The sequence below is a fragment of the Aquarana catesbeiana genome, linkage group LG10 (genome assembly GCF_042186555.1).
Source record: "Aquarana catesbeiana isolate 2022-GZ linkage group LG10, ASM4218655v1, whole genome shotgun sequence".
Classification (NCBI taxonomy): Eukaryota; Metazoa; Chordata; class Amphibia; order Anura; family Ranidae; genus Aquarana; species Aquarana catesbeiana.
In genome coordinates this window covers 122,283,290-122,295,112 of record NC_133333.1, presented here as the reverse complement: position 1 = coordinate 122,295,112, position 11,823 = coordinate 122,283,290, and positions in this window count along the sequence as shown.

Sequence of the window (11,823 nt, the reverse complement as noted above, 5' to 3'; positions counted from 1 at the left end):
CCGGGGTGTACTAGGTCGCTGGTGCTTGCCAGTTCAATAAAAAGCTACCAAAAAAGCTGTTAGCGATCGCAGGGATCAGGCCTGACTCTGCGAACGCTGCAGTTATGCGTTAAGTGTTTTGTAAGTGACAGTGATCGATCGATACTGCACTTGGGTGGGCTGGGCTGGGCTGGGCGGAGGGGCAAAATGCAGGTGCTAGCAGGTATCTGGGCTGATCCCGCTAACACTGCGTTTTTGGGAACCCTAAACTGCTGGGGACGCCAGTATAGATCTGATCGGATCAGATATTGATCCGTTCAGATACTATACCACTAAGGGAGCTGTACGGTGCGTGCGTGGGTGTTAGCGCTACTGGCGCTAACCTGACGCTGCCTGGGGCTGGTGCTTGCCAGTTCACCAAAATGCTACCAAAAAAACTGTTAGCGATCGCAGGGATCAGGCCTGACTCTGCGAATGCTGCAGTTATGCGTTTAGTGCCTTGTAAGTGACAGTGATCGATCGATACTGCACTTGGGTGGGCTGGGCCGAGGGGCAAAACGCAGGTGCTAGCAGGTATCTGGGCTGATCCCGCTAACACTGCGTTTTTGGGAACCCTAAACTGCTGGGGACGCTAGTATAGATCTGATCGGATCAGATATTGATCCGATCAGATACTATACCACTAAGGGAGGCGTATGCTGCGTGCGTGGGTGTTAGCGGTACTGGCGCTAATCTGACGCTGCCTGGGGCGATGCATATCACCGCCGGGCGATCAGGGGGCTAAACCTTTATTCGGTAATAAACGGCGGGTGCCCTGACACTATAAAAAATAAACAAACTAACCAGCGTCACCCGTAACAGTTATACGGTGATCAGTGGTGAAAGGGTTAACTAGGGGGCCATCAAGGGGTTAAAACATTTATTAGGTAGTATATGGGGGTCCCTGTCGCTATAAAACGCTGACGGCGAACCTAAATATTTAGGTCCCTAACTAGCGTCACCAGCGACACTAATACAGCGATCAGAAAAATGATCGCTTAGCGACACTGGTGACAGGGGGTGATCAAGGGGTTAAAACTTTATTAGGGGGGTTAGGGGGGTATCCTAGACCTACAGGGGGCTAACCCTAACTGTCCCAACACTGTAACTGTCACAAACTGACACCAATGCAGTAATCAGAAAAAAAAAACTGCTGGTGTCAGTTTGTGACAGGGGGGGGTGATTGGGGGGGATCGGGGGGCGATCGGGGGGTGATCGGGGGGGGATCGGGGTGTTTTGTGTGCCTGGCATGTTCTACTGTGTGTGTGTAGTGTTGTGCACTCACATACCTGTCTTCTCTCCTCGGGCCGGAACGGAAATTACCGAGCCGAGGAGAGATGACATCATTTCCTTTGCTGCTGTTTAGCATACAGCAGCAAAGGAATGATTCGATTGGCCGGCGGCGATCGCGAGGGGGGGACCACGAACGGATGGCCTCCCCCTCACCTCCGATCGCCGTGGGACAAAAGACTACCGCCTCGGGCACCGGGAGGGGGTCCGATCGGACCCCCCACCCGCGGAAGGCAAATCATGTATATGTACGTGATTTTGCCTGTCCGTGCCACCTTGCCGACGTACATCGGCGTGAGGCGGTCGTCAAGTGGTTAAACTGGTATTTTGGTAGATACAGATATTGTCTAAATAACTTGCTAACTCTGTGATTGTGGTAGGATTTTCTATCAATTCTGTGTTACTGTAAAGCAGTACTAACACAGACTTGTTTCACAATACCTGGTGTAACGATTACGTTTCCAGTGATCCCTTAGAGTAGTTAAAAATTTCCATAACTCTTCATTACCCCTAATGCCTGGTACACACGATCAGAAAATCATAGCAAAAATACAGATTTCAGAGTGATCATACGATAATCTGATCGTTAGTACAGAGCTTTCGAGAGCCGATCAGGACAGTTCATCAGATTTAATTTGATCAGACATGCACAATTTTTTTTTCCTACAATGCCAGATCATATGATTTTCATTTAATCAGTACAGCTGTCGTTCGAAAATGCAATACAAATGCATTACAACACATGACATCACTTCCGAATTTGTATTCTATCGTATGCAAATTTTCGTGACTTTAGTAAAGAAATTAGCATGCAAAAAAAAAAAAAAAAGGGGGGATCTTTTGTCCGATAATCTCATCGTGTGTATCGGGCATAAGAAAAAAGTATTTTAAAAGTGGTGACCTACTGTTTACCTTCTCTTGATAGTGAAGGTGATCTTAGGCTTTTCTCTAACATTAGGTAGCAAACTGTAACTAAAATATATCCCCCCACAGCACTGTCCCCTTCATATATCTCCCCACAGCACTGCCCCTTCATATGTCCCCCCACACACAGCACTGCCCCCTTCATATATCCCACCACAGCACTGCCCCCTATATACCCCCCACAGCACTGCCCCTTCATATATTCCCCCACACACAGCACTGCCCGTTCTATATTATAATTATTTTATTAAGACACATTCATTTAATGGTTTACTGTCTTTGGATCAAAAATATTTTTTATTCTGTGTTTCCCTTTAAAGTGGATGTAAACCCAAAAAAGATTTTTTAATTAAGGCTTGCACTTTGTACAGTAAAGGATTTCAGGTCATCTGTGCCCAGTCTTGCAACAAAAAGTTAATCCAGATCTAAACAGTCCTCTTATCTTTTTCAATGAGATAAAAACAGACGGAGAAATAGGTGTCCGTTTCTCTGTGAGTTACAAGTGATTTACATATCTCATGCACGAGCCCGAGAGAGACAACCTGTGTACTTCAGATCCTCTCCTCCATTCTTTTCCAGCTCTCCTAGGATTGGCTGCTCCCCACCTCAGCATGATTGGGCATGCTGAATTCATGTGGTGACTTTTCTGGGTTTTGACTGAATGATAGTGATCATAGGAGAAGTTCAGTGTAAGAAATACATAGGAGAAAATGCATGTTGACAAGGGGAGTATAGAGGTGGGCGGGGAGACTACTGACATCATGACTCCACCTACTGAGCTCCGGACAACAGACCCACCCACAGAATCTGCAGTTTTTCGGGTCTCATAACAGACAGAGGGGAGAGATTTGACAGGTAAGGATACATACAGGAGGCATATATATCCTTATTAGACATGTGCGGTTCATTTTGTATGAATCAAAAATTCGTACGAATTTCTGAAAACTCGTTCATTCGGAAGCATCCGAAATACGAATTTCTATGCTTCCGAATTGTATACGAAATTTCGTTGATGAATTTCGGATCCAAATTCCGTTACAACGGAAGCGTGACTGGTGTTTTGTTGACCAGAGGTTTTCTTATGCTGCTGAGTGAGGGTTGGGAAAATTACCTTTTTTAATATGGGAGTGGTAGACTGGTACTGGTAGTCAATGGGAGATTCAGAATCTGACAAAATAAGAATGTTCGTTAATATCGTATCACTATTGTCATAATAATTATGATTATTCGTTATGATGAAGTTAAAAACCCAGGAAGTCAGCACAGCACAGGGATGGTGGGAGCCCCTCATAATGAGCACAGCAGGGGTACAGCCCCAGGAGGAATCAGCACAGCACAGGGATGGTTGGAGCCCCTCATAATGAGCACAGCAGGGGTACAAACCCAGGAAGTCAGCACAGAACAGGGATGGTGGGAGCCCCTCATAATGAGTCGATGACTGCGATATGAGAAAGGTATTTTTTGCTTTTTAAATTCATCATAACAAACGTTCGTAATTGTTATGAAAAGTTAAGGAACCTAATGAAAATTCGTATTTCGTACAAATCCAAATTGCATTTTGGACACGAATTACGAACCAAATTTATTGACGGCGCCCATGTCTAATCCTTATAGATAACCACTATGGCAGTAGTTTAGAAAGGATGAGAGTGAGTTTACATCCAGTTTACATTTAAGGACTATTGTTTTAGAGTTTTCCTTAAGACACTCTTTGTTATTTATTTACTAAGCATAAATGCTGTATTAGATCGAGAATTAGTGTTTAGTCAGAGTTCCCATTTAATGACTACCTATTTAATTAGACCTTATATTCCATGTAAAGTACAGCCCACATTGTATATTATTTTTTAAGGTATGGTGTATTCGATTAGGAATATTTTTTTATTATTATAATTTTTAAAATTATATATAGGATTTATATAGTGCCAACAGTTTGTGCAGCGCTTTACAACATTAGGGCAAACAGTAGAGTTACAATACAATTCAATACTGGAGGAATCAGAGTGCCCTGCTCATTAGAGCTTACAATCTAAGATGGAGGGTCAAGTGATACAAAAGGTAATAACTGTGGGGGTGAGCTGATGGAGAAAATAAAAGTACAGTCATTAGGTGGAGGCAGGATAGGCTTCTCTGAAGAGAAAAGGTTTCAGGGATCGCCCAACAGTGGATAGAGTAGGAGACAGTCTGATAGATTGGGGTAAGGAATTCCAAAGTATGGGAGAGGCTCACAGATGTCCTGGAGATGAGCATGGGAGGAGATGACAAGGGAACTAGAGAGCAGGAGGTCTTGGGAGGAACGAATAGAACGATTTGGTTGATATTTTTAGAGACTAGGTTAGTGATGTAACTGGGGACCAAGTTGTGGATGGCTTTGTAAGATATTGTTAGTATTTTGCATTTAATTTGTTGGGTGAGTGGCAGACAATGGAGGTATTGGCAGAGAGGGGTAGCAGATGCTGAGCGGTTTGTAAGGTGGATGAGTCTGGCAGCAGCATTCATTATGGATTGAAGAGAAGATAACCTATTTAAAGGTAAGCCAATGAGGAGGAAGTAACAGTAGTCGAGGTGGGAGATAACCAGGGAGTGAATTAGGAGCTTTATGGTGTCATTAGTTAGGAAGAGGTGTATTTTGGAGATGTTGGAGAGGAGAAGTTCAGAGTCCAGGATAATACCTAGCACCCAGGCATGCGGGGGTGGATTGATGAAGTCAGGGGAAGGGGCAGGAAATATTATGAGCTCTGTTTTGGACAAGTTGAGCTGATGTGTAGAGAGATAGATTTGGGTGTCTTCAGTAAGGATGAGCCGATTCGGTTCGCACCAGAACCTGCGGATGGACCGAAAATTCGCACGAACGTTAGAACCCCAATGAAGTCTATGGGACTTGAACGTTCAAAATCAAAAGTGCTAATTTTAAAGTCTAATTTGCATGGTATTGTCCTAAAAAGGGTTTGGGGACCCGGGTCCTGCCCCAGGGGACATGTATCAATGTAAAACAAAGTTTTAAAAACGGCCGTTTTTTCGGGAGCAGTGATTTTAATGATGCTTAAAGTGAAAAAAAAAGTGAAATAATCCTTTAAATATCGTACCTGGGAGGTGTCTACAGTATGCCTGTAAAGTGGCTTGTGTTTCCCGTGCTTAGTACAATCCCTGCACAAAATGAAATTTTTAAAGGAATAAAAATCATTTAAAACTGCTTGCGGCTTTAATGTAATGTCAGGTTCCGGCAATATGGATGAAAATCAGTGAGACAAACAGCATGGGTACCCCCCCTACCCCAGTCCATTACCAGGCCCTTTAGGTCTTGTATGGATATTAAGGGGAACCCCGCACCCAAATTAAAAAAAGGAAAGGCGTGGGGCCCCCAGGCCCTATATACTCTGAACAGCAGTATACAGGCGTGCAAACAAGACAGGGACTGTAGGTTTGTGGTTAAGTAGAATCTGATTGTAATTTTGAACTGGTACATTTTTAAAGTGTAGCTCCAGCCAAAAAAATCTATTTTTAAGCTTTTTGTAAAACATAGGGAAGGGTTATCACCCCTGTAACATTTGTTTTGCTGTCTGGGCACCTCTTGAGAAGATTTCACCTCACTTTCTGTCCCAATGACAAATGTTTTTTGAAAATTTGGGTTTTTTAGTGAAACAAGGATTGGTGATAAAGTGGAGAGGAGAATTGTTTTCCCATATTAACTCTTACAGGAGAGAATTTCCCATCCTAGGGGTAGATTTCAACTCACTTCCTGTTGTCTCCTTCCGTTTGCAAGTAGGAGTCGTTTGTAAGTTGGATGTTTGAAAGTAGGGGCCTGCCCTATATACTCTGCAGAAATTGGTGCCTTAGGTGTTGGTGTTGCCACAACACTAAGCCCTCACAGTTACTCTTAGTGGGCGCAGGAACGGGCTCTGCTGTGAAATATTAGATCAAAAATTGTAATTACATGCCATTGTTGAACAGTGGTAGAAAAATTGGGCCTTTGGTGATGGTGGTGCTGGTGCCACAACACTGTAAGCCCCCCACAGTTACTCTTGGTGGGTGCAGGAATGGGCCCTGCTGTGAAATATTAGATCAAGAATTGTAATTACATGTCCCTGTTGAACAGGGGCAGAAAAATTGGGCCTTAGGCACTGGTGCCACAACACTATAACCCCTTACAGATGCTATAGTTGGAGCGCAGGAATGAGCCCTGCTGCAAAGTATTGCATCAAAAATTGTAATTATACGCCCCTGTTAAACAGGGGCTGAAAAATTGGGCCTTGGGCACTGGTGCTGGTGTCACAACACTGCAATCCCTCACAGATACTATAGTTGTAGCGCAGGAATGAGCCCTGCTGCAAAGTATTGCATCAAAAGTGTAATTACACGCCCCTGTTAAACAGGGGCAGAAAAATTGGGCCTTGGCCACTGGTGGCGGCGCCCAGAACCAAAAATGTTCTTACAAGCTATCAGCATAAAAATTGAGGAGGAAGAGGATTGTGAATCAGCATAACAGGATAGTCACTCAGCATCAGCATAGGCAGTTTTGAAGGGATCTCACATTAAAAAAAAAATCATACGGTTACATCAGCATCAAGTGCATGGTAGCTGGTGATCCAAGACTGATTCATCTTTATGAAGGTCAGCCGATCGACTGTTACAAAGCCTCCAGCAGCACTGAATGTGCATTCCGAAAGAACGCTGGATGCAGGACAAGCCAGTAGCTCAATTGCATACTGTTCAAGCTCTGGACAGTGATCCATCCTCAAGACCAAGTAACCCAGAGGATTTTCAGTGGGAAAGGTGTCCAAGTCTGATCTTGCCTCTAGGTAATCTTGCACCATGTGAATCAGACGCTGGCGATGGTTGCTGGAACTGATCATACCTTGGGACTGAGGACTAAAAAATTGTTTGAACGCATCGGTCAGACGGCCACCTTCTCCACCACTCCTTCTTTGACTGACCGAAGCCTCAGCAACACGTTGCCCAGAAACAGGAGTTTGTAACCTCCCAGTCTCTGGGAACGCGTTCCACAGACCTTTCTGCGAGGCCTCCTGAAGATCTTTCATCCTCCTGGATGGCAAGATAAGGTCCGCAACCTTACACTTGTAACGTGGATCAAGGAGGGTTGCCAGCCAGTAATCATCCCTCCCCTTGATACCACGAATACTAGGATCCTTCTGCAGGCTTTGCAGGATCAGGGAGGCCATGCAGCGTAGGTTTGCTGAGGCATTCGGTCCGGAGTCCTCTGGGTCACTAAAGACGTCATGATCCGCAGCCACCTCCTCGCAGCCACGTACAAATCCATGGGTTTCTTCGGACTGTAAATGATCCCTTGAAGACTGCTGCTAATGCTGAGTGCCAGGCTCCACCTCCATGCTGACACAATCCTCCTCCTCTTCCTCCTCTTCCTGTGTGATAGGCAGGCACGCAGGAACACTGTCTGGATAAAGGGGGCCTTGAGAGGTAAGGAAGTCCTCCACTTCCTCCCTCTGTTCTGCCTCAAGTGCCCTGTCCATTATTCCATGCAGCGTGTGCTCCAGCAGGTGGACAAGAGGGACAGTGTCACTGATGCATGCACTGTCACTGCTCACCATCCTCGCGGCCTCCTCAAATGGTGACAGGACAGTGCATGCATCCCAGATCATAGCCCACTAGAGTGGGGAAAAAAAAAACAAGGTCCCCTGACCCTGTCCTGGTGCCATAGCCGCATAGGTACTCATTGATGGCCCTCTGCTGCGTGTGCAGCCGCTGCAGCATGGCCAACGTTGAGTTCCACCTGGTGGGCATGTCACATATTAGGCGGTTCTTGGGCAGGTTAAATTCCTTTTGGAGGTCTGCCAGCAGAGCACTGGCATTATATGACCAGCGGTAATGCACACAGACTTTCCTGGCCTGCCTCAGGACATCCTGTAAGCCTGGGTACCTGCCCAAGAACCGCTGCACCACCAAGTTAAGGACGTGAGCCAAACAGGGCACAGGGGTCATTTGTCCCTGTCGGAGGGCAGAGAGGAGGTTGGTGCCATTGTCGCAAACCACCATTCCTGCCTTAAGTTGGCGTGGCGTCAACCACCTCTGAACCTGCCCCTGCAGAGCTGACAGAACCTCTGCCCCAGTGTGGCTCCTGTCCCCCAAGCACACCAGCTCAAGCACCGCATGGCATCTTTTGGCCTGCATACTTGCGTAGCCCCTTGAACAGCTACGAAGCACCGCTGGTTCCGAGGACAAAGCACAGGAAGAGGCCATGGAGGAAGAAGAAGAGGAGGGAGTGTAGGAGAGAGGTGTGTCACAATCATTAGTAGTGGCATTTTGGAGGCGTGGTGGCGGAACAACCTCCAACACTACTGCACCTTGTCCTGCATCCTTCCCAGCTGCCAGCAGAGTCACCCAATGCTCGGTGAAACTTAGGTAATGTCCCTGTCCATGCCTGCTGGACCATGAGTCAGGGGTAATATGCACCTTACCGCCGACTGCCCTGTCCAGCAAGGCCAAGACATTGCCTTCCACATGCTGGTAGAGAGCCAGAATCGCCTTCCGTGAGAAAAAGTGGCGTTTGGGTACCTGCCACTGAGGAACTGCACATTTCACAAACTCACCAACTGAAAAGGCAGCAGTTGAAGTGCTAGCAATTTAGCCAAGCTAGCATTCAACCGCTGGGCATGTGGATGGCTGGGAGCGAACTTCTTTCGGCGGTGCAGCAGCTGGGGCAGGGAAATTTGCCTGGTACAATCTGACGTTGGTGTACCGAAAGCAGATTGCCCACAAGTACTTGGCTGTGACACACCTAATTCTACACCTTCATTCCTCTCAGTGCAGGTCTCAGAGAGGACTGAAGGTATAGTGGGGTTGGAGATCTCAGCTGATGAGGAGCAAGGAGAGGTTCTCTTTGTTCTTTGGTGTGGGTCTTTTAGATACGCTTACCAAAGAACTGCATGGCAGGTCAACATATGTCTGGTCAAGCATGTGGTGCCCAAGCGAAGAGATGTTTTGGCCACGCGAGATACGCTTGAGACATATGTTGCAAATGCCCGCCGATCACACAAGAAGAGGAGGAGGAGGAGAAGGAAGAGGAGGATTGTGTCAGCATGGAGGTGGAGCCTGGCACTCAGCATCAGCAGCAGTCTTTAAGGGATCATTTACAGTCCCAAGCAACCCATGGACTTGTACGTGGCTGGGAGGAGGTGGCTGCGGATCATGTCGTCCTTACTGACCCAGAGGACTCCGGACCGAATGCCTCAGCAAACCTACGCTGCATGGCCTCCCTGATCCTGAAAAGCTTGCAGAAGGATCCTCGTAATCGTGGTTTCAAGGAGAGGGATCAATACTGGCTGGCAACCCTCCTTGATCCATGTTACAAGGGTAAGGTTGCGGACCTTATCTTGCCATCGCAGAGGGAGCAGAGGATGAAACATCTTCAGGAGGCCTTGCAGAAAAGTCTGTGCAACGCGTTCCCAGAGACTGGGAGGTTACAAACTCCTGTTCCTGGACAACGTGTTGCTGAGGCTTTGGTCAGTCAAAGAAGGAGCGGTGGAGAAGGTGGCCATCTGACCGATGCGTTCAGACAATTTTTTAGTCCGCACCCCCAAGGTATGATCGGTTCCAGCAACCATCGCCAGCGTCTGTTTTACATGGTGCAGGAATATCTAGGGGCAAGATCTGACTTGGACACCTTTCCCACCGAAAATCATCTGGGTTACTGGGTCTTGAGGATGGATCACTGGCCAGAGCTTGCACAGTATGCAATTGAGCTACTGGCTTGTCCTGCATTCAGCGTTCTTTCAGAACGCACATTCAGTGCTGCTGGAGGCTTTGTAACTGATCACAGGGTGCGTCTGTCCACCGACTCGGTCAATCGACTGACCTTCTTGAAAATGAATCAGTCTTGGATCATCACCAGCTACCAAGCACCTGATGCTGATGTAACCGAATAATTTTTTTTGAAATCTCAGATCCCATCAAAGACTGCCTATGCTGATGCTAAGTGACTATCCTGAGTAATTATCCTCTTCCTCCTCAATGATCATGCTGATAGCTTGAAAGAACATTTTTGGGAGGGCAGGAGGCGGAGCCTAGCGGAGCAGACATGCATTGTTAGAGCTCCACACCGCTGAGGAGAGAAGAGAAGGACAAAGCGGAGCCTGCAGGCTCAAAAGGTATCCATTTGAACCTTTTTGCCCCAGGGAACAAACTGTGAAAGTTTGGGCAGGAAATATGGTACTGGGAGGAAACCGTGGCAGAAATAAAAATCACCTCACAAAGAGCTCACAGGCACTCACTGTAGCTGAAGCAGCTGCAGTCACCTCACAATATACAGCATCAGGGCGCTCTCACAGACAGAAAATGTCACAGCAAGACTCTCCATTTGAGTCAGATACAGAACAAATCCTCTCACAAACTTCTCCACAAGCCTCCTCAGTATCCCCAGTAATATTATTACAATTTGAAAAGATGCTTCATAAGGCTTTAAAACAAACCTCAGACCAAATAACAAAAAGCCTAACCAAAGAAATAAGAGAGCTGGGAAACCGCACCGCAGCTTTGGAAATTACAACCCAAGAAAATATAACAGAATTGGAACAATTAAAAAAAGAGAATTTAATACTTCAAACTAAGCTCGAAGATTACGAAAATAGAGCCAGACGTTCAAACTTACGCATAAGGGGAATACCTGAAACTGTGACAGACCTGCAATCTACTATTACTGCTCTATTACAAGAACTAAAGCCAGATATCCCTATTAAACGTTTAGAACTGGACAGAGTACACAGAGCCCTCACAGCCAAAAAGAAAGATGGACCCCCACGTGATATAATCACAAAATTTCATTATTACAGAACGAAAGAACAAATACTAATTGCTGCAAGAGAAAAAAAGGAACTTAATTTTCAAGGACACAATTATCACATTTTTGCTGACCTATCCCAACTTACTATTACTAAAAGACGATCCATGAAACCCCAACTAATGGAACTGCAACGCCACAACATTATGTATCAATGGGGCTTCCCCTTTTCAGTCAGATTTAACTACCAAGGTACAATTTACAGAAGCAGATCAGCAGATGAACTACAACAAACCCTTTTAAAATTAAATCTGACAGAACCCACAAGCAGCAACACTCCCACACGCAGAAGAATGGCATCATCTTCACCTTCAGGCAGCACCCAGAAAATTTCAGAACAAAATGGGAATCATCATTCTCACAAAAGAGGCCGTTATGCCACATCATCCATGGACCAAGAAGATTCAATTGACTGACATCCTAATTCCTGATATCTCTTCATTTATTATACTAAGAGATGGTTCTCTATAAAAAACCTATATTTATAACTGAATGTAACTGCATTCTGATAGTCACACACTGTGTGGGATCATGTTACATTCCAGTTATATTTCTTATTACTTCTGATTCATATAGCCTTAGAATATATAAGTGAAATAAGGAAATTCTTGTTCAGTTATATATTATCAGGTAATAACAATAAATTTATTACTTTTTAGGACAAATATGTTCAATAATCCAGAAGTAATGGAAGCTTTTTCTTTCTTTTCTTAAAACAAATATATTATTACCTAACTAGTTCCTAGAATTATGTTTTTGTTTATTCTAATCTGAAGCAA